Below are 22,231 nucleotides of genomic sequence, written 5' to 3' on the forward strand. Positions count from 1 at the left end.
CGCTGCTTTCCGGTGACGAGCCTGTGAGATCCAGCCCCCTGGATCTCACAGGCCAGAAGCTGTATGAGTAATACACAGTATTACTCATACAGCCAATGCATTCCAATACAGAAGTATTGGAATGCATTGTAAAGGATTAGACCCCCAAAAGTTCAATTCCCAAAGTGGGACAAAAAATAAAGTGAAAAAAAAAGTAGAAAAAATAAAGTTCCCCCCCCCAAAAATTAAAAGTTTCAAGTAAAAATAAACAAAAACGTCATTTTCCCCAAATAAAGTAACAAAAAATTGGTAAAGAATAGGGGGGGAAGTATACATATTAGGTATCGCCGCGTCCGTATAGACCGGCTCTATAAACATATCACATGACCTAACCCCTCAGATGAACACCGTAAAAAATTAAAAATTAAAACTGTGCTAAATAAACAATTGTTTTGTCACCTTACATCACAAAAAGTAAAACAGCATGCGATCAAAAAGGCGTTTGCCCACCAAAATAGTACCATTCTAACCATCACCTTATCCCGCAAAAAATGAGCCCCTACCTGAGACAATCGCCCAAAAAATAAAAAAACTATGGCTCAGAATATGGAGACACTAAAGCATGATTTTTTTTTGTCTCAAAAATGATATTATTGTGTAAAAATTACATAAATAAAAAAAACTATACATATTAGATATCGCCGCGTCCGTATCGACCGGCTTTATAAAAATATCACATGACCTAACCCCTCAGATGAACACCGTAAAAAATAAAAAATAAAAACTGTGCTAAATAAATGATTTTTTGTCACCTTACAACACAAAAAGTGTAATGGCAAGTGATCAAAAAGTCATATGCACCACAAAATAGTGCCAATCAAACCGTCATCTCATCCCGCAAAAAATTAGACCCTACCTAATCGCCCAAAAACTGAAAAAACTATGGCTCTCAGAATATGGAGACACTAAAACATGATTTTTTTTTGTCTCAAAAATGATATTATTGTGTAAAAATTACATAAATAAAAAAAAGTATACATATTAGGTATCGCAGCGTCCGTAATAACTTGCTCTATAAAAATATCACATGACCTAACCCGTCAGGTGAATACCGTAAATTTTTTAAAATAAAAACGGTGTAAAAAAAGCAATTTTTTGTCACCTTACATCACAAAAAGTGTAATAGCAAGCGATCAAAAAGTCACATGCACCCCAAAATAGTGCCAATAAAACCGTCATCTCATCCCGCAAAAATCATACCCTACCCAAGGTAATCGCCCAAAAACTGAAAAAATTTGGGCTCTCAGACTATGGAAACACTAAAACATGTTTTTTTTTGTTTAAAAAAATAAATCATTGTGTAAAACTTACATAAATAAAAAAAAGTAGACATATTAGGTATCGCCGCATCTGTGACAACCTGGTCTATAAAAATATCACATGATCTAACCTGTCAGATGAATGTTGTAAATAACAAAAAATAAAAACGATGCCAAAACAGCTATTTCTTGTTACCTTGCCTCACAAAAAGTGTAGAGCAACCAAAAATCATATGTACCCTAAACTAGTACCAACAATACTGCCACCCTATCCCGTAGTTTCTAAAATGGGGTCACTTTTTTGGAGTTTCTACTCTAGGGGTGCATCAGGGGGGCTTCAAATGGGACATGGTGTCAAAAAAACCAGTCCAGCAAAATCTGCCTTCCAAAAACCGTATGGCATTCCTTTCCTTCTGCGCCCTGCCGTGTGCCCGTACAGCAGTTTACGATCACATATGGGGTGTTTCTGTAAACTAAAGAATCAGGGCCATAAATATTGAGTTTGGTTTGGCTGTTAACCCTTGCTTTGTAACTGTAAAAAAATTATTAAAATGGAAAATCTGCCAAAAAAGTGAAATTTTTAAATTGTATCTCTATTTTCCATTAATTCTTGTGGAACACCTAAAGGGTTAACGACGTTTGTAAAATCAGTTTTGAATACCTTGAGGGGTGTAGTTTATTTTTGGGTGGTTTCTATTATGTAACCCTCGCAAAGTGACTTCAGACCTGAACTGGTCCCTAAAAATTGGGTTTTTGAAAATTAAAAAAAAAAAAATTCAAGATTTGCTTCTAAACTTCTAAGCTTTGTAACATCCCCAAAAAATAAAATATCATTCCCATAATGATCCAAACATGAAGTAGACATATGGGGAATGTAAAGTAATAACTATTTTTGTAGGTATTACTATGTATTATAGAAGTAAAGAAATTGAAACTTGGAAATTTGCAATTTTTTACAAATATTTGGTAAATTTGGTATTTTTTTATAAATAAAAATGAATATTTTTTTACTTTATTTTACCAGTGTCATGAAGTACAATATGTGACGAATAAACATTCTCAGAATGGCCTGGATAAGTCAAAGCGTTTTAAAGTTATCAGCACTTAAAGTGACACTGGTCAGATTTGCAAAAAAATGTGTCCTGAAGGGGTTAAAGGGATTATCCAAGAGTAAGACCTCCCAGACTGGCCAATCCTGCCACTGGGTTAGGTTTCTAACGCTCCACTCCCTGCCAGTTTGAGATCAATGTGAGTCAATGTGGGCATGTGTGACCGCTGTAGCCAATCGCATGGCTGCAGCGGTGACCTACTCCACTCCACAAGACCAAATGTCATGACGCAAGGGGAGCAGGTCACCACGATGAGAAATAATGCTATGAACACAGCCTTCAGGTGAAATAGTAGTATAACAGTTTGATATAAAACACAGTCATAAAAAATCCTACATGTTTAACCCCTTTTTTGCAGTAATCCACTGGGTCACTGCACAAAGAGTTTTCTGAATTCAAGTTCCAGGACCAGAACATACCTACAGGATGCAACTACATATAGGATGCAAGTGTAGCATAGCAATTGTAGCGAAAGACACAGCAGAGCAGGCGACAGAGCAATCAGCGCGGGTTGTGACATCCTTGAGTGTAACTTGTGGTTGTTTTGTACAGATAATTGAACATTACTTGATAATTAATTAATGTTTCATTTAAAGAGTGTACGACAGTTTGAAAACATCCTTCCTGTGCATTATTATCCGTCGGACCATTGCCAGACCCCTGATCAGCACTTTTCCTGTTTGCAAAACTCTGCCAGATTTTTGTGGAGGCAGAGATATGTGCATTCAGAAGAATGACGGGGCACCTGGGAAGGGGTGCTACTCATAATGGGGTAAGCTAACCTTTATCTGTCCACCAGTCAAAGAACAGAAAGGGAGAAAGGGAATCTGCACACAGCCATAGCAAGTTTTTTCTGAGTAGCATTAACCTTAGGGCTCATGCACACGACCGTATGCCCTCGGAGACATACGGTCCGTGAGCGGGCCATATGTCCCAGAGCGGCATACATCGTGCGCACGGGAGCGCACAGCATCATAGATTACTATGATGCTGTGTGCATCGGGCCGCCCGCGGGACTATTGTATTATAATATCATATGAGTGCGGGACAATAGTAACCTATGATGCTGTGTGCTCCCGTGCGCACGATGTATGCCGCTCTGGGACATATGGCCCGCTCACGGACCGTATGTCTCCGAGGGCATACGGTTGTGTGCATGAGCCCTTAGTTGTTCACTTTTGAAGATTAACTCATTCCTGACCAGGCAAATTTCTTTATACATGCTTGAATAACTTTTCCCCCCCATTTGGTTGCACCTTTTATTCGGTGAAGCACAGAGCTTTATTTTTTATGTCATTTGTATCTTAGAATTATTTTGTTTTTATTGTTTAGAAAAAGGAAAAATGTTATAAAAGGGTAAAAAAAAATATCCTGTTTTTCACATTTTGTTAATAGCACAATGTGCAACTAAAATGCTTTTTTTATCGTTTGCCCTTTCCATGACGTTCAGTTTGATATATGGGATGTATGGGTTATAGTGGCTGGGGGCTGGGCTAGAAGCTGCTTTGCGGCATGTGGTGGCGATTATTATTATCATTATTATTATTTTAGTATTATTATTATTTTATTTTGTCTCTTTTTATTTTATTTTAGACTCAGTGCCCCCTCCTTCCATAAAGTCATACAAGACCTTTGGTGGACATTTGACATTTTTTTTATTGCCGATTTCAGGGGAAATACATCCCCCAGATAGGTTGTACAAGCTTGCACAACCCCAATGCAGCGCTGACTCCCAGCCTCCAGCAGATTGCTGAGACCGGAGAAGGAAACCCCATTGCCACTTCCTGATCTTTATACACAGCACTCGTTCAGTGCTGTGTATAGAGCAGCGGGGAAGGCAGGGACGGTGAAAAAACATCCTTGCCTTCTCTGTGCAGATATATAAGTCAACCACCACAGAAGTAAAGTATATAGTCAATGGGCAGTCAGCAAGGGGTTAATAGTCCACCGTACTTTAAGGGTCCATTCACATGTCCGTAGTGCCGGCCGACACCCCCATAGAAATACCTATTCTTGTCCGCAATTGTGGACAAGAACAGGAAATGCTCTATTTTTTTCCGGAGCTGCGTACTGGAAGATCGGGTCCGCGCTCCAGAAATGCAGATGCGGAGAGCACATAGTGTGCTCTCTGCATCCATTCAGTCCCCATAGAGAATGAATGGGTCCGCACCCGTTCCGCACAATTGTGGAACGGGTGCGGACAACACTTGCAGACGTGTGAATTGAGCATAATATGGTGCATGGATGATAATCTGCAATACTCTAGTGAGAAAGAGAGGAGAAGCGAGGAAGACGAGGGGAGTAGTGGTAAGCATAATTGTAGATAGAGTGACCGGTGACCGGGCTGCAGCTCCAACGTATCTATAACATGATGAGGGACAATAATAAGGACTTCTTAAAGGATAAAAGTTTCAAAAAATCACTGCACATGAAACTCTAAGAGCACTGCCAAGTATTTATTTTATTTTTTACTGGAGGTAAGCTTTAATCATCAGTGGCACCATGACCACTGGGACCTCCATGATTGCTAGTAGCAAGATGAAGGTCACTGCTGTGTCTTCTAGGGACCAGTGAGCATCCTAATGGTTAGACACCGCCAACTCCAATTCTCTTTGGCAATAGCAGACACCAAGAATTTGCATACAGAACGCCCCTTTAAATTGACAGATGGTCTGCCTGGTCTGATCACAAAACATGACATTTATTACTCGACATAGGTAATTATTATTTATTATTTTTTTAAGGTTCCAAAAAAAATCCATGTGAAGCAGTAAGACGGGCTTCTCCATGGTGCATACTTTCCCATTCACAAAATGCCTTTCAGATGTGGGTTAGGAAGTGACATACAAAAATAGCCTCTGCTTGTCAGATAGAATAAACAGGACACGTCCTCAGCCCCGACTCCAGCGTCCAGGACATCAAATAGCACCAGTGCCTTCAGTAACAACTTCATGGTACGTGACCAAATGTGACCAGATCTGTAAACTGAAGTCCAGCAAGACTTAAAGGAACTGTCTAAACTGATTTTGTGGGGTGAGTGAAGGAGAGATGTGGAGACATTAGGTTCATTTATATAAAAAAAAGTGGAGCGGACAATATTCTATAGATGAAGTGGGGGACAATATTGCATATGCCCTGATTCTGGTGTCACAGACATCAAATAGCACTGGTGCCTTCAGTAACAACTTTATGGTACGGGACCAAACGCGACCATCTGTAATCCAAAGTCCAGCACGAGTTAAAGGAACTTTTTAAACTGAGTTGCACATTATGTCAGGTGAGTGAAAATGAGATTTAGAGACATTGGGGTTATTTATATAAAAAGTGGAGCAGATGATATTTTGGAGACAAAGTGGGACAGAACATTGCATATACTCAGTGCCTGTAGCTCAGATGCATCAGGCTGAAATCCCATAGAAGTCTGCAGCAAGTTACAGTACGGCATTACCATTCCTCTTGGCTGGACATGTCCTGATATGTGTGCCACCAGCTTTTCTAAACAACCTGATTTCATGATAATCTCTAATATATAAATATATATATATACAGCAAAAACGAAGGCAGCACTCCAGGTTGTGAAAAGAAGTGGAAGGTTTATTCACCCAACCAGCAGCAACGTTTCAGCTCTCTCTATGGAGCCTTTGTCCAGCTGAGTAACATGTGCATAATGGCATACATAAATAGTGACAGTAATTAACATGATTACAAATCAATTCCAATAGTCATAGACATAAATAAGATGAATATAAAAATAACAATCATGTAAATGGTATAATTCGTCCATACAACTAGTATATATATAGTGACAAATAGGTGCATATAAAAACATACATGGTGTAATTCATATTGGGTACAATATGCCCTAATCTTGCATAATTGGTGATTATTACAAATGTGAACAGATGTGTAAGTATATTGAAAAATTACTTAAAAACCTTTGAATGGGTAAGAGGCTGAAGCGGCATGGTGGAGACTGCTGGCGTCCGGAAACCGCAGCGGCGCATGCGCCGCACCGTATATTATCGCGAGACTTGTACCAAAACTGAGTGACGTTGCTGACCATAACAAAGATGGCCACAATGGAAACATGAAGTAAGGGCGCATGCGCCACAAGGCGTTGACGCCCATCCAGCTTGACACAGCCTTGTGGCGCATGCGCCCTTACTTCATGTTTCCATTGTGGCCATCTTTGTTATGGTCAGCAACGTCACTCAGTTTTGGTACAAGTCTCGCGATAATATACGGTGCGGCGCATGCGCCGCTGCGGTTTCCGGACGCCAGCAGTCTCCACCATGCCGCTTCAGCCTCTTACCCATTCAAAGGTTTTTAAGTAATTTTTCAATATACTTACACATCTGTTCACATTTGTAATAATCACCAATTATGCAAGATTAGGGCATATTGTACCCAATATGAATTACACCATGTATGTTTTTATATGCACCTATTTGTCACTATATATATACTAGTTGTATGGATGAATTATACCATTTACATGATTGTTATTTTTATATTCATCTTATTTATGTCTATGACTATTGGAATTGATTTGTAATCATGTTAATTACTGTCACTATTTATGTATGCCATTATGCACATGTTACTCAGCTGGACAAAGGCTCCATAGAGAGAGCTGAAACGTTGCTGCTGGTTGGGTGAATAAACCTTCCACTTCTTTTCACAACCTGGAGTGCTGCCTTCGTTTTTGCTGTATGTTCACAATTGGACCTTGGTCACAGGTCTTTTAAGGAGGACTTTTTGCACCCGCATATATTCTTTGAGTGCTGCTTCTTTCTTTTTCTTCTTTAAATATATATATATATATATATATATATATATATATATACTAGCTGAAGGACCCGGCTTCACATGGGTATATTTCATCTATTTAATTTAATGTTTGTGCGTGTCGTTAACAGATAATGACAGTATCCACTATAACAGTGACATCTACTGTACTCCGCCCCTTTAACAGTGACCTCCACAGCGGCCTGCCCCCTTAACAGTAACATCCACAGCGGCCACCCTATTATTAGTGACCCTCACAGAACCTCATCTCGTTAACAGTGATTTCCACAATAACCCTCCCCCTCCCAGTGACCTCCACAGAGCTCCGTTCCCTTAAACTGTGACCTCCACAGCGCCCACCTCTTTAACAGTGACCTCTACAGCATTCCCCCCTTAACAGTGACCTCCACAGCCGCCTTCCCCTTTAGCAGTGACCTCCACAGTGGCCGCCCCTTTATTAGTGACCTCCACAGTACCCCATCTCTACAGCCACTGGCGGACCTGGAGGGGGGCAACGGGTCAATTGCCTCCCCGAGAATATAGTGAGAGAGAGGGCTTCCCATATACTCACATGATCCGATTATCCAAATCAAGTGCAGAGCGCACTGACGTCACACACGGCCTGCAGATTAGCGCCAGACCAGTCAATTCTGGTTTGCAGGCACGCGGCCCGGCGGGAAGTGGAAGGAAGGAGCAACTCCAAGCAGGAGGAACAGACTCAGTCTCAGGACTCTCAGGAGAGCAGCTGCGCTGATGTAGTGTCACTGTCAACTTGGTCTGAGACTGAGACTGAAGACTTTGCTGTGGCCAGGGAATGGGGATTGCTGAAACTGAAAGGGCCGGGGGGAAGTTTGTTCATGTGGGGAGTAGTGGGGGACTGACTGTAATAACTAGGGTAGGGGGGAAATGAGGTACTACTAACTGGTCAGGGATTGCTGAAAGGGGTTAATAAATACTGTGAATGGGGGACTGCTGAGAGGGGTTAATAACTTGTGAAAGGTCTTTCACAGTAGTTATTAACCCCTTTCAGCAGTCCCCCATTTACAGTAGTTATTAACCCCTCGGGGGACTGCTGAAAGCGGTTAATAAATACTGTGTGAAGAGGGGACTGGCTAGCTCCAGTACACCCCCTGGCCGATCCAGGACACCCCTGGCCCCTCCACAAGTTCTTATCTTTTCTCTCCTCGTCCCCCTTCCCCATAACAGAGTCATCTACTGATGCCCCAAATGTCTCCAAAACTGATAAATAATAAAGTTATATGTGGTTAAATGTCACCTATTTGTCTGTAATTTTTAAAATCTGTAATTTGGAAAGACAAATGTGACTGTTTTTAAATAAGGTTAGAGCTGTACGATAGGTTAAATAACAGTCTATTTTATAAGCACCACATTATTTTCTGTCCATCACAAAACAATCTGGAAGTGCCCCTCCTGAGACCAGGCTCTAGATCCGCCACCGTCTACAGCAATATGCCCCTTAAAGGGCTTCTGTCACCCCACTAAACCTTTTTTTTTTTTTTTTGCTTACTTATAATCCCCACACTGCGATTTATGCCTACATAATCAAATTAATCATTTTGGTCCTTTAGATTTTGTTTAAAACATGATTTTAAAAAATGCAAATGACCTTGCTACCAGCAAGTAGGGCGGCTACTTGCTGGTAGCAGCCGCATCCTCCGATCCTAATGACGCCCCCTCCGCATTGTGATTGACAGGGCCAGGGAACGTAATCGTTCTCTGCTGGCCCTGCCTGTTAGCATTCAAAATCTGGCGCCTGCGCCGCGGCCGTACCTTTCTTCAATCGGCGCAGGCGCACTGAGAGGCGCCGGCTCGCTCGGCCGCTCCATCCTCAATGCGCCTGCGCCGATGACGTCACATCTACACCCGGCGCAGGCGCATTGAGGATGGAGCGGCCGCCTCTCAGTGCGCCTGCGCCGATTGAAGACAGGTACGGCCGCGGCGCAGGCGACAGATTTTGAATGCTAACAGGCAGGGCCAGCAGAAAACGATTCCGTTCCCTGGCCCTGTCAATCACAATGCGGAGGGGGCGTCTTTAGGATCGGAGGATGCGGCTGCTACCAGCAAGTAGCCGCCCTACTTGCTGGTAGCAAGGTAATATGCATATTTTAAAAGCATGTTTTAAACAAAATCTACAGGACCAAAATGATTAATTTGATTATGTAGGCATAAATCGCAGTGTGGGGATTATAAGTAAGCAAAAAAAAAAAAAAGGTTTAGTGGGGTGACAGAAGCCCTTTAACACTGACCTCCATAGCGGACCGTCCCCTTAACTGTGACCTCCACAGCAGCCTGCCCCTAGGGTGGCCAGAGGTCTGTCTTTCAGACTCCCTGTCCTTTGTCCAGCACAGGGCCTCAACGGACACAGGGATGTCCTTTTGAACAGCTCACTCTTTTAAAATCCCTGTCAGCTGTGGAGTGGGAAGGTGTGTGGCCTAACCAAGTCAGGGGCACGGCTTAGCGGGACCTGGGAGTGGGGTTTTTAAGTCTGTCTTTTGAGGGTGGCCTGAATGGCCACCCTACCTGCCCCCTTAACTGTGATTTCCACAGAACTCTGCTCCCTTAACAGTGTTATCCACAGCGCCCTGCCCCTTTAAAGCTGACCTACAGCAGTGAAGAAAATGGCTGGGTTGTTATGGAAGCCTGGTGTAAAACTGTGTGTATGTGGAGACTAAGGGCCTGCAAGGTTCTATTGGCTCAAAAGGGTCATGTGAACAGGCTTCTATTAGCTAATGCATTTTTTGGGAATATCTCAGGAACAGTATGTCCTAAAGAGCTCAGACCTAGTCTAAAACCTTCTCAGACACCTGATGTACCTGTGTGCCAAATTTTGTGATTGTAAATGCGACGGTGCGGATTCCTTTAGCGGACATACATACACACATTCATACACTCAGCTTTATATAATATATAGTCAGGTCCATAAATATTGGGACATCGACACAATTCTAAGATTTTTGGCTCTATACACCACCACAATGGATTTGAAATGAAACGAACAAGACGTGCTTTAACTACAGACTGTCAGCTTTAATTTGAGGTTATTTACATCCAAATCAGGTGAACGGTGTAGGAATTACAACAGTTTGCATATGTACCTCCCACTTGTTAAGGGACCAAAAGTAATGAGACAATTGGCTTCTCAGCTGTTCCATCGCCAGGTGTGCGTTATTCCCTCATTATCCCAATTACAATGAGCAGATAAAAGGTCCAGAGTTCATTTCAAGTGTGCTATTTGCATTTGGAATCTGTTGCTGTCAACTCTCAAGATGAGATCCAAAGAGCTGTCACTATCAGTGAAGCAAGCCATCATTAGGCTGAAAAAACAAAACAAACCCATCAGAGAGATAGCAAAAACATTAGGCGTGACCAAAACAACTGTTTGGAACATTCTTAAAAAGAAGGAACGTACCGCTGAGCTCAGCAACACCAAAAGACCCGGAGGCCACAGAAAACAACTGTGGTGGATGACCGAAGAATTTTTTCCCTGGTGAAGAAAACACCCTTCACAACAGTTGGCCAGATCAAGAACACTCTCCAGGAGGTAGGTGTATGTGTGTCAAAGTCAACAATCAAGAGAAGACTTCATCAGAGTGAATACAGAGGGTTCACCACAAGATGTAAACCATTGGTGAGCCTCAAAAACAGGAAGGCCAGATTAGAGTTTGCCAAACGACATCTAAAAAAGCCTTCACAGTTCTGTCCTATGGACAGATGAGACCAAGATCAACTTGTACCAGAGTGATAGGAAGAGAAGAGTATGGAGAAGAAAAGGAACTGCTCATGATCCTGAGCATACCACCTCATCAGTGAAGCATCGTGGTGGTAGTGTCATGGTGTGGGCATGTATGGCTACCAATGGAACTGGTTCTCTTGTATTTATTGATGATGTGACTGCTGACAAAAGCAGCAGGATGAATTCTGAAGTGTTTCGGGCAATATTATCTGCTCATATTCAGCCAAATGCTTCAGAACTCATTGGACGGCGCTTCACAGTGCAGATGGACAATGACCCAAAGCATACTGCAAAAGCAACCAAAGAGTTTTTTAAGGGAAAGAAGTGGAATGTTATGCAATGGCCAAGTCAATCACCTGACCTGAATCCGATTGAGCATGCATTTCACTTGCTGAAGACAAAACTGAAGGGAAAATGCCCCAAGAACAAGCAGGAACTGAAGACAGTTGCAGTAGAGGCCTGGCAGAGCATCACCAGGGATGAAACCCAGCATCTGGTGATGTCTATGCTTTCCAGACTTCAGGCTGTAATTGACTGCAAAGGATTTGCAACCAAGTATTAAAAAGTGAAAGTTTGATTTATGATTATTATTCTGTCCCATTACTTTTGGTCCCTTAACAAGTGGGAGGCACATATGCAAACTGTTGTAATTTCTACACCGTTCACCTGATTTGGATGTAAATACCCTCAAATTAAAGCTGACAGTCTGCAGTTAAAGCACATCTTGTTCGTTTCATTTCAAATCCATTGTGGTGGTGTATAGTGCCAAAAATGTTAGAATTGTGTTGATGTCCCAATATTTACGGACCTGACTGTATATATACTAGCAGAAGGACCCGGCTACCGGGTATATTTCATTTATTTCATTTAATGTTTGTGTGTGTCGTTAAAAGATATCGATAGTATCCCCCATAACAGTGACCTCTACAGCACCCCGGCCTTTTAACATTGAGCTCCAGAGTCCCACAGCCCTTAATACTGACCTCCCCACAGTGCCCCACCACTTTAAAATGGGACCTCCACAGCAGCCCATCCCCTTAACTTTGACCTTGACAGCAGCCTGCCCCTTTAACAGTGAGTTTCACAGCACCCAAATCCCCTGACAGTGACTTCCTCAGTGCCCCGCCCCCTTAACAGTGACCTCACAGTACCCTGCTGCCTTAACAGTGACCTCCACAGCAGTTGCCCCTTTAATAGTGGCCCCTGCCCCCTTAACAGTGATCTCCACAACGGCCTGCCCCCTTAACAGTAACATCCACAGTGAACGCCTCTTTAACAGTGACCTCCACAGTGCCCGCCCCTTCTTCAATACTAGGGCTACATGACGACATGTGTCGCGCAACATTTTATCTCAACAATTTTTCTAATGATAGGCTATAGTGTCGCACTGCGACATGTGACATGTTGCGACTGCGACACAACAGTCGCAAAAAATCCATCCAAGATGGATTTTTCTGTGACTGTCGCGTTGCAGTTGCAGCATGTCACGGTGCAACACCATAGACTATCATTATAAAAATTGTTGCGTGACATTGGTGCAACATCAATGTCGCGCGGCACATGTAGCATTGTAGTTGTGCCCTATGTGTCGTGCAACTTTTTGTCGTTGTGTAGCCCTAGCCTAAAGCTGACCAACAGCAGTGAAGAAAAATGGCTGGGTTGTTATGGAAACCTGGAGTAAAACTGTGTGTATGTGGAGACTAAGGGCCTGCAAGCTTCTATTGGCTGATAAGGGAAATGTGACCGTGTGTATGGCAGTTGGGATATGAAGAGAAAGACTTACAGGATTCTATTGGCTAATGCAGGTCTTTTTTGGGGAATATCTCAGGAACGGTATGTCCTAAAGAACTGAGACCCGGTCTACACCCTTCCCGGACACCTGATGTACATGTGCTCCAAATTTAGTGAAGATCTGTCCAGTCGTTTGGTCGCACATAAAGAACAGACAGACGTTGGGACAGACGGAAACTCATTGTGTACCTCCACAGTATTCTTTCCTAGATAGTAAGTGATATGTGTACCAAGTTTAGTAGAAATTAATCGATGAGTTTTTGCGTTACAGAGCAATATGTGTGTAGCAAAAACAGTTGGAGCATACAAACTCCATGCATTTCTTTCCAGGTAGCAAGGGATGTGTATACCAAGTTTAGTTGAAATCGATGGTTGCGTTTTTGAGTGATTGCGGAACATACGTACATACATACACACACACACACACATATATATACGTCCTTCTTTATATATATATATATATATATATATATATATATATATAGAGATAGATAGATAGATAGATAGATAGATAGAATATACTGTATATAAGATATATATATACAGGGAGTGCAGAATTATTAGGCAAGTTGTATTTTTGAGGATAAATTTTATTATTGAACAACAACCATGTTCTCAATGAACCCAAAAAACTCATTAATATCAAAGCTGAATATTTTTGGAAGTAGTTTTTAGTTTGTTTTTAGTTTTAGCTATTTTAGGGGGATATCTGTATGTGCAGGTGACTATTACTGTGCATAATTATTAGGCAACTTAACAAAAAACAAATATATACCCATTTCAATTATTTATTTTTACCAGTGAAACCAATATAACATCTCAACATTCACAAATATACATTTCTGACATTCAAAAACAAAACAAAAACAAATCAGCGACCAATATAGCCACCTTTCTTTGCAAGGACACTCAAAAGCCTGCCATCCATGGATTCTGTCAGTGTTTTGATCTGTTCACCATCAACATTGCGTGCAGCAGCAACCACAGCCTCCCAGACACTGTTCAGAGAGGTGTACTGTTTTCCATCCTTGTAAATCTCACATTTGATGATGGACCACAGGTTCTCAATGGGGTTCAGATCAGGTGAACAAGGAGGCCATGTCATTAGATTTTCTTCTTTTATACCCTTTCTTGCCAGCCACGCTGTGGAGTACTTGGACGCGTGTGATGGAGCATTGTCCTGCATGAAAATCATGTTTTTCTTGAAGGATGCAGACTTCTTCCTGTACCACTGCTTGAAGAAGGTGTCTTCCAGAAACTGGCAGTAGGACTGGGAGTTGAGCTTGACTCCATCCTCAACCCGAAAAGGCCCCACAAGCTCATCTTTGATGATACCAGCCCAAACCAGTACTCCACCTCCACCTTGCTGGCGTCTGAGTCGGACTGGAGCTCTCTGCCCTTTACCAATCCAGCCACGGGCCCATCCATCTGGCCCATCAAGACTCACTCTCATTTCATCAGTCCATAAAACCTTAGAAAAATCAGTCTTGAGATATTTCTTGGCCCAGTCTTGACGTTTCAGCTTGTGTGTCTTGTTCAGTGGTGGTCGTCTTTCAGCCTTTCTTACCTTGGCCATGTCTCTGAGTATTGCACACCTTGTGCTTTTGGGCACTCCAGTGATGTTGCAGCTCGGAAATATGGCCAAACTGGTGGCAAGTGGCATCTTGGCAGCTGCACGCTTGACTTTTCTCAGTTCATGGGCAGTTATTTTGCACCTTGGTTTTTCCACACGCTTCTTGCGACCCTGTTGACTATTTTGAATGAAACGCTTGATTGTTCGATGATCACGCTTCAGAAGCTTTGCAATTTAAAGAGTGCTGCATCCCTCTGCAAGATATCTTACTATTTTTGACTTTTCTGAGCCTGTCAAGTCCTTCTTTTGACCCATTTTTCCAAAGGAAAGGAAGTTGCCTAATAATTATGCACACCTAATATAGGGTGTTGATGTCATTAGACCACACCCCTTCTCATTACAGAGATGCACATCACCTAATATGCTTAATTGGTAGTAGGCTTTCGAGCCTATACAGCTTGGAGTAAGACAACATGCATAAAGAGGATGATGTGGTCAAAATACTCATTTGCCTAATAATTCTGCACGCAGTGTATATATATATCCATACAAAAGGTCTGGCAGCACTCCCTTGAAGGTTGAAAAGAAGGGTGCTCGTGGCAATCCCTAGATTCAGGACGTTAAATAAACAATAAAAATCTGCAGCACTCCTTGAAAGATGAAAAAATTTACTATTTGGACATGTGTGAATAAATAGCAAATTTTTTCATCTTTCAAGGAGTGCTGTGGATTTTTATTGTTTATATATACTCAATACTCAACATAACCATTGGGTGGCTGCCCATAGGTATATATATAATAATATATATATATATCTCTTATATATATATAAAAATGTGTTTCTGTCTGTCTAGACGTTTGTCTGGACGTTCTTTATGCGCGACCAAACGACTGGACCGATCTTCACCAAATTTGGCACACAGGTACATCAGGTGTCCGGGAAGGTTTTAGACCGGGTCTCAGCTCTCTAGGACATACCGTTTCTGAGATATTCCCAAAAAATGACCCACATTAGCCAATACAAGCCTGCAAGTCTTTCTCTTCAAATCTCAACTGCCATAAACACAGTTTTACTCCAGGTTCCCATAAAAACCCAGCCATTTTTCTTTACTGCTTAAAGGGGCAGACACTGTGAAAGTCACTGTTAAAGGGGAGGTCACTGTGAAAGTCACAGTTAAAGGGGCGGTCACTGTGAAAGTCCCTGTTAAAGGGCCGGTCACTGTGAAAGTCGCTGTTAAAGGAGCGGTCACTGTGAAAGTCGCTGTTAAAGGGGCGGCCACTGTGAAAGTCACTGTTAAAGGGGCGGTCTTTGTTAAAGGGGCGGTCACTGTGAAAGTCACTGTTAAAGGGGCGGTCACTGTTAAAGGGGCGGTCACTGTAAAAGTCACTCTTAAAAGGGAGGTCACTGTGAAAGTCGCTGTTAAAGGAGTGGTCACTGTGAAAGTCGCTGTTAAAGGGGCGGCCACTGTGAAAGTCACTGTTAAAGGGGCGGTCTTTGTTAAAGGGGCGGTCACTGTGAAAGTCACTGTTAAAGGGGCGGTCACTGTTAAAGGGGCGGTCACTGTGAAAGTCACTCTTAAAAGGGAGGTCACTGTGAAAGTCACTGTTAAAGGGGCGGTCACTGTGAAAGTCACTGTTAAAGGGGCGACCACGGAAAGTCACTGTTAAAGGGGCGGTCACTGTTAATGAGGCGGTCACTGTGAAAGTCACTGTTAAAGGGGAGGTCACTGTGAAAGTCACTGTTAAAGGTGCGGTTACTGTGAAAGTCACTTTTAACCCCTTAAGGACCAGGCCATTTTTCACCTTAAGGACCAGGCCATTTTTTGCAAATCTGACATGTGTCATTTTATATTGTGATAACTTTAAAACACTTTTACTTATCCAGGCCATTCTGAGATTGTTTTCTCGTCACATATTGTACTTCATGACAGTGGTAAAATTTATTCAAAGAAATTAATTTTGTTTTATAAAAAAATTCAACATTTACCAATAATTTTGAAAAATTATCAATTTTCCAAATTTCAATTTCTCTACTTTTATAATAGATAGTAATACCTCTAAAAATAGTTATTACTTTACATTCCCCATATGTCTACTTCATGTTTAGATCATTTTGTGAATGCCATTTTATTTTTTGGGGACGTTACAAGGCTTAGGGTACTTTCACACTAGCATTTTTCTTTTCCGGCATAGACTTCCGTCCTAGGGGCTCTATACCGGAAAATAACTGATCAGGCATATCCCCATGCATTCTGAATGGAGAGTAATCCGTTCAGGATGCATCAGGATGTCTTCAGTTCAGTCATTTTGACTGATCAGGCAAAAGAGAAAACCGTAGCATGCTACGGTTTTATCTCCGGCGAAAAAAAATGGAAGACTTGCCTGAATGCCGGATCTGGCATTTTTTCCCATAGGAATGTATTAGTGCCGGATTCGGCATTCAAAATACCTGAATGCCGGATCTGTCCTTCCGGTCTGCACATGCGCAGACCGAAAAAAGGTAAAAATAAAAGTAAATGCCGGATGACACCGGAAAAATGGATCCGGCATTTCAATGCATTTTTTTGACTAATCAGGCATTTTTAAGACTGATCATGATCCTGATCAGTCTTACTAATGCCATCAGTTGGCATACGTTTTGCCGGAGTTCCTGCTTGCCGTAACTGCTTGCCGGATCACTCTGCCGCAAGTGTGAAGGTAGCCTTAGCATGCCTCCCAAGTGTCCCTCTTTTGGAGGGACTGTCCCTTTTTTTGACCCAAGTCCCTCTTTGATCCTTAATTGTCCCTCTTTTTGACCTGGGGAATTAATGCATAAATGTGCATTATTAAATTTACTAAATTGCTTCTCTTTAAACTATCTGTATGGATTCTACTTGTATATTAGACCAGTGGTGCCCAGCCATTTTTCGTCTGAGGGCCGCACTAGACATGGTATAAATTTTGCGGAACAGAACCAGGTAGCTTTGCCAGAAAGAAATGCAAACACTGTGAGGGGGTACATGTGAGCATTACTAAAATACATAATACGTAGGCCTTCAAATCATTGGAGGCTGCTTTTGGAGCCTCTGTTGCAGATTCTATTGAAAGACCAGACGAAAAAGCCTTGTATGCAGCACTTTTGTGTCTGGTAAAAAGACAGGATCCTGAATGGAAACTGAATGTATCCCATCATAGTCGGTGGAGTCTGTTCAGCTTCTTCCCTGTAGGGTGACTATAGGTCACAGGCCTGGAACAGCTCTTCTCTCAGATTAGTCACGCAAGTCCGTGGCTCCTTACCTCTCCAGTGGCCCTATCATGGTTCTTGGGGTCCTTGGGCAGCACGCCCCACTCTCCTTACTACAGCCACCCCCAGGAGCTGGACCCTCCTCCTTCCAGCTCCCACCGGCTTTTCCTGCCTAATCCGACCTGTATCACTCTCGCGCGCTAATACCAAACCAATAACAAAGCTCCTTGCTGTAATAAGCTTTGTTATTGGATATTTGAGGTACAAGCAGCATCGCCTCGCTGCCTGTGCCATTCACCGTGCTCGCTGTGCTGATGAATGTGGGGGAAAGTCTAAGGTGTATTGGTACGCCTTAGAATTTTTCCAAGGAGTCACACGGGCCGCGTGACATAGCCTCGCGGGCCGGATTTGGCCCGTGGGCCGTAGGTTGGGCAGCACTGTCTTAGACCATAACTTCATTATTTGGTGCAATTTGGACCCTAAAATATCTATAATCCGATGATTTATGAGCTAATATTTAACTGGATATTAAAGCGCAAGAAAAGATTTGTCCCAGAAGCTCCACTTGCTGTAAAAAAAATAAAGGAACTTATACTTTCCTAACCGATCCCCAGCTGCTGCAAAGTCAGTAATTATGATTGTTGCGAAATTAGGCGTGGCCTAGTGTGACGAATACCACGCCTCGTGCCTGCTTGACGTCACCTATGTCGAGCTCACGAGACGCCGTATGGTCACTTGTTACCAAAGAGTGACGTTACGCCCTCCTGAGGAGCAGGTAAGGTCAGCTTGGTACAGTTTACACAGACACCTCTTGTCCACGCGGCACAGAGAGGCAACAAGCTGAGAGAGCCTTTTCACTGCCACAGTGAAACAGCGCGTTCTCAGCCCGGGAAATCTGCCACCAGCTTCTCGTTTGCTATAAGCCCGGTCTGCTAACGGGATTATATAGGGGGAGAAACCAACCTGCGGTAGCTTATAACTAGGCCGAAAGACGGACGTGCGGATTCTGTCACGGCCTATGGTGTACGCTGTAACACTGTTGCCACACTTGCGGTTGCCCGCGGCAACATGTTGCTGTGAGAGCCTGAGGTGGCAGTGTCTCGGCCTTCTGAGTGATTGCCGTGACATGGTTGTTATGGTCGTGACTCTTTGGTCGCATGCACTTGTCAGCGGTTTGTTCTTTGTTCTCAATCACAGGTGAGGGCTCTGTGTTTGTTGCCTCACGTGTGGTTGCCGCTGGCAATGTGTTGTGGTTGGCAGTGTAGCAGCCGGAGCTGGTCGCTAGGCTGCTCGCTGTCATAGCATGCGGTTGCCTCTGGCAACGTGTGGTTGAATGTGTTCACTGTCTACGTTTGGTATGCACGGGATTTAGTTGTGTGTGCATTTCCCTTTAAGTGACACTTTCCTGGTTTGGTGATGGAAGGGTTAACTCCTTTCCTTGTGTGTGTGTGTGGGTGTGGCTACTTGGCCTATTTAGCTCCTGCTGGATGCCAGAAGTCTGAGGGGTACTTCAGCCATGGTTAGCTGGAGTCATCCTCCTGATTATATACCATCTCTCCAGTGAGGGCCACCCTTGTGGTCATAAGTCTATGTATGATGTTATGAAGATGTTTCTTTGGTCTCTTTGTTTATTGCAGCTATGGTTTCCTGGGTTCCTGTGTGATGTGTGGTGTGTGCTGTGTCCGTTTGTATTGTTGTGGACAGCAGCACTTGTACATGGGTTCCAGGCTGTGTGTCTGTGGCAGGTAGGTGTTGTACTAGTTGCATTTACCTGCCATTGCCATAAGCTGTTTATGTTCCCCTTTCTTTGCAGCTTGGCCAGTGAGACTCCTGTTCGTCTCCTGTATCTAGGAGGAACAGGTCGTCTTACCCTGCTCCTAGTTCAGGGCCACCCTGAGGGCTAGTAGGGACCCCAAGGTTACGGAGTATGAGCCCTTCTACCATTAGGGTCGGCTCCTACAGCTAGGAGTCAGGGTCAGAATTAGGGACTGATTCCTGTCCTGGCCTAGCAGCGACCACCATCTTCAGTCATCGCACGGCTGAGGGTTTTCCCGATCCTCAGCCATGACACACGCATGCTGTTGCCGGTGGTTACGTGTGGTTTTGTTTGATTGTGTGGGCACTTCCCCTTTAAGTGGCTTCCTTCCCCTGTCTGGTGTTGGAAGGGTTAACTCCCTTCCTAAGGTTTTGTGAACACTGGGTTTGTGTATGTGTGTGTGTGTGGGTGTGGCTGCTTGGGCTATTTAGTCTCTGCTGGAAGCCTGTAGCAGATTGTTCCTCCAGGCTTGGTGTGTGCTGGTGGTTCACCGCTCCTGGCTTTACCATCTTTCCAGTGAGGGCCACCCTTGTGGTCATAGATGTTCTTATGGTGTCTCACGTTATTGCAGCTATGGTGTCCTGGGTTTCTGTGTGGTTTGTGGTGTGTGCTGTGTCCTTTTATGTTGGTGTGGACATCAGCACGGGTTCCAGTCAGTGTGTCTGTGGCAGGTAAGTGTGTTATGGGTGTCGCTTACCTGCCATCTCCATATGCTGTATGTGTTCCCCTCTCCTTGCAGCCTGGCCTTAAATAGAGACTCCTGTTCCTCCATTACTGGGAGGAACAGGTTGTCTCTCCCCTAAGTGAGGGATTTCCAGGGCGACTCAGGATATTAGGTATCCAGGGTATAAGCCGTCCCACCATCGGGGTCCGCTCATATGTTGAGGAGTCAGGGAGAGGATAAGGGATGTTGTAGGAGGTGACCTGCTCCCTTATTACTCCTTTTTGGCCTGGCTGATACCCTTTGACACCACACGGTGGGGGGTTTCCCCCAGTCCCCGCCGTGACAGATTCGTGATCGAGATTCAAGATAGCACAAGATTAAATTATATATTTAATCGCCTTACGGGCACACTAGATATAACACAATATACACAGAGAATATATACAGTGGTCTGAGGTTACAGGTACAACAGGGTTAAGCAGGGCAAAAGTCAGTTACCGGGTAGATGAAAGTTTCTGTGGGTTATGAGGTGGAATAGTCCTTGGCTGCAGTCACGGGGTAGCAGTGATCTCAGCTGGTTCCCGGTCTCTCCAAACACATTGGCACGATGTAACCCCCTTCAGAAAAGCCACGCCCGCTTGCTGGCACAAGCCTTTTAACCTGTAGCCGGCCCATCCCCTCCCGGCCTCTGGGAGTGGATCCCCCCTCCCTGCTGATCCTGGCAGCTCACTGACCCACAAAACACTTTAGGGTTCATAGCTCCAGACCAGAACGTCACAGGGGGATGGTTCTGGGACCAACAGATCCCTGGCATCCCACCATCAAATTATGACCATGGGCATGTTCATCATGGCCACTGGGACACGAATAAGTATCCGGTTTGCGCCTGCGATTCATAAAAGAAGATGGTTCTTTTCCGGGTGTAGGCTGACGTCATCAGCGCAGGCGCACTGAGGAAGGAGCGGGCAAGCGAGCGTCCTTCTCTCAGAGCGCCTGTGCCGAATGCGGACCGGTACGGTGCAGGCGCAGGATTTTATGGGCAGAGAGGGCCAGCGAGAGGAGGAGAGCGCTCGCTGGCCCTGTCGATCAAGTGGAAGAGGGGGCATATTTATAGCCCTAGGTTGCGGCGGCTACCAGCAAGTAACCACCCAACTTGCTGGTAGTGAAGTAATTTGCATATTATAAAAGTATGATTTTTACTGAAATTACAGCACAAAGACAGGTAACAGTGATATATATGGACTCATCTGACATTAGCAAATAGCTAATGTCCGATAATGAAAATTGCTAAATGAGGGGTGACAGAAGCCCTTTAATATGGCTTACAATGTAGTGGGAAGCAGTAAAAAAAATTCCAAATGGGGTGGAATTGGAAAAAAACGCAATTCCTCCACCGTTTTACAGATTTTGTTCCTACAGCTATCCCTTTGCAGCAAAACTGACGTGTGCCCTTTATTCTCTGAGTCAGTATGATTGCAATGATACCACATATGTATAGGTTTATTATGTCTAAATAGTGTAAAAATTATTTAAAATGTTAAACAAAAGTGTTTTTTTTTTTTACATCACCATATTATGACCCCTGTAACTTTTTTTTATAGTTATATCTACTGAGCTGTGTGAGGGCTTATTTTTTGCAGGACAATCTTTAGTTTTCATTGATACCATATTACATTTTTTGGGGTAAGAGAAGCAATGGAAAAAAATTGTGAATCGGCCATTTTGACCCTTTTTTCTTTTACTCCATTGGCCGTATTGGAAAAATATTTTAATAATACGGGCATTTTCAGACGCGGTGATGCTCATAATGTTTATATTTTTTGTTATTTATGTATATATTTTTCTACGGAAAGGGGGGTGATTTAAACTTTTTTTTATATATATATATTTTAACAGTTTTTCTAACTTTTTTATAGTTTTGATCTGTATTTTTTTTTTATTCATCTATATTGGTAAAATGTATCCATATTGGTACATAATTGCTCATTTCTTATGTTGGCCTGCCACCTGCTGGCCCAAATAAGAATTGCAGCTTCAATACCTTGGGTCTTTTCAGAGAGACCCAGCGTATTGAAATCAATTACCGGCATCCTCATTGGCTGCAGAGGATGCAGGAAAGAAGCCCGGAAGTGCGAGCTTCCTGGGTTTTCACCCTTTAGATCCTGTGTTCACACTTAATCAATGCATCTAAAGGCTTTAATGACCGCAATTGGCA

At 43.3% G+C, this 22,231-nt stretch overlaps 1 long non-coding RNA gene across 1 annotated transcript; it reads right to left on the reverse strand.

The window, feature by feature from the left end:
- Positions 1–1,760: 1,760 nt before the first annotated feature.
- Positions 1,761–18,078, reverse strand: LOC120993231. The gene is made up of 3 exons (XR_005777175.1): positions 17,975–18,078; positions 9,767–9,770; positions 1,761–1,771 (listed from the first exon to the last, which is right to left on the reverse strand). It is a non-coding gene; the product is annotated as an uncharacterized LOC120993231 (long non-coding RNA).
- Positions 18,079–22,231: the final 4,153 nt, after the last annotated feature.

This window comes from Bufo bufo, chromosome 3, assembly GCF_905171765.1.
Source record: "Bufo bufo chromosome 3, aBufBuf1.1, whole genome shotgun sequence".
NCBI lineage: Eukaryota > Metazoa > Chordata > Amphibia > Anura > Bufonidae > Bufo > Bufo bufo.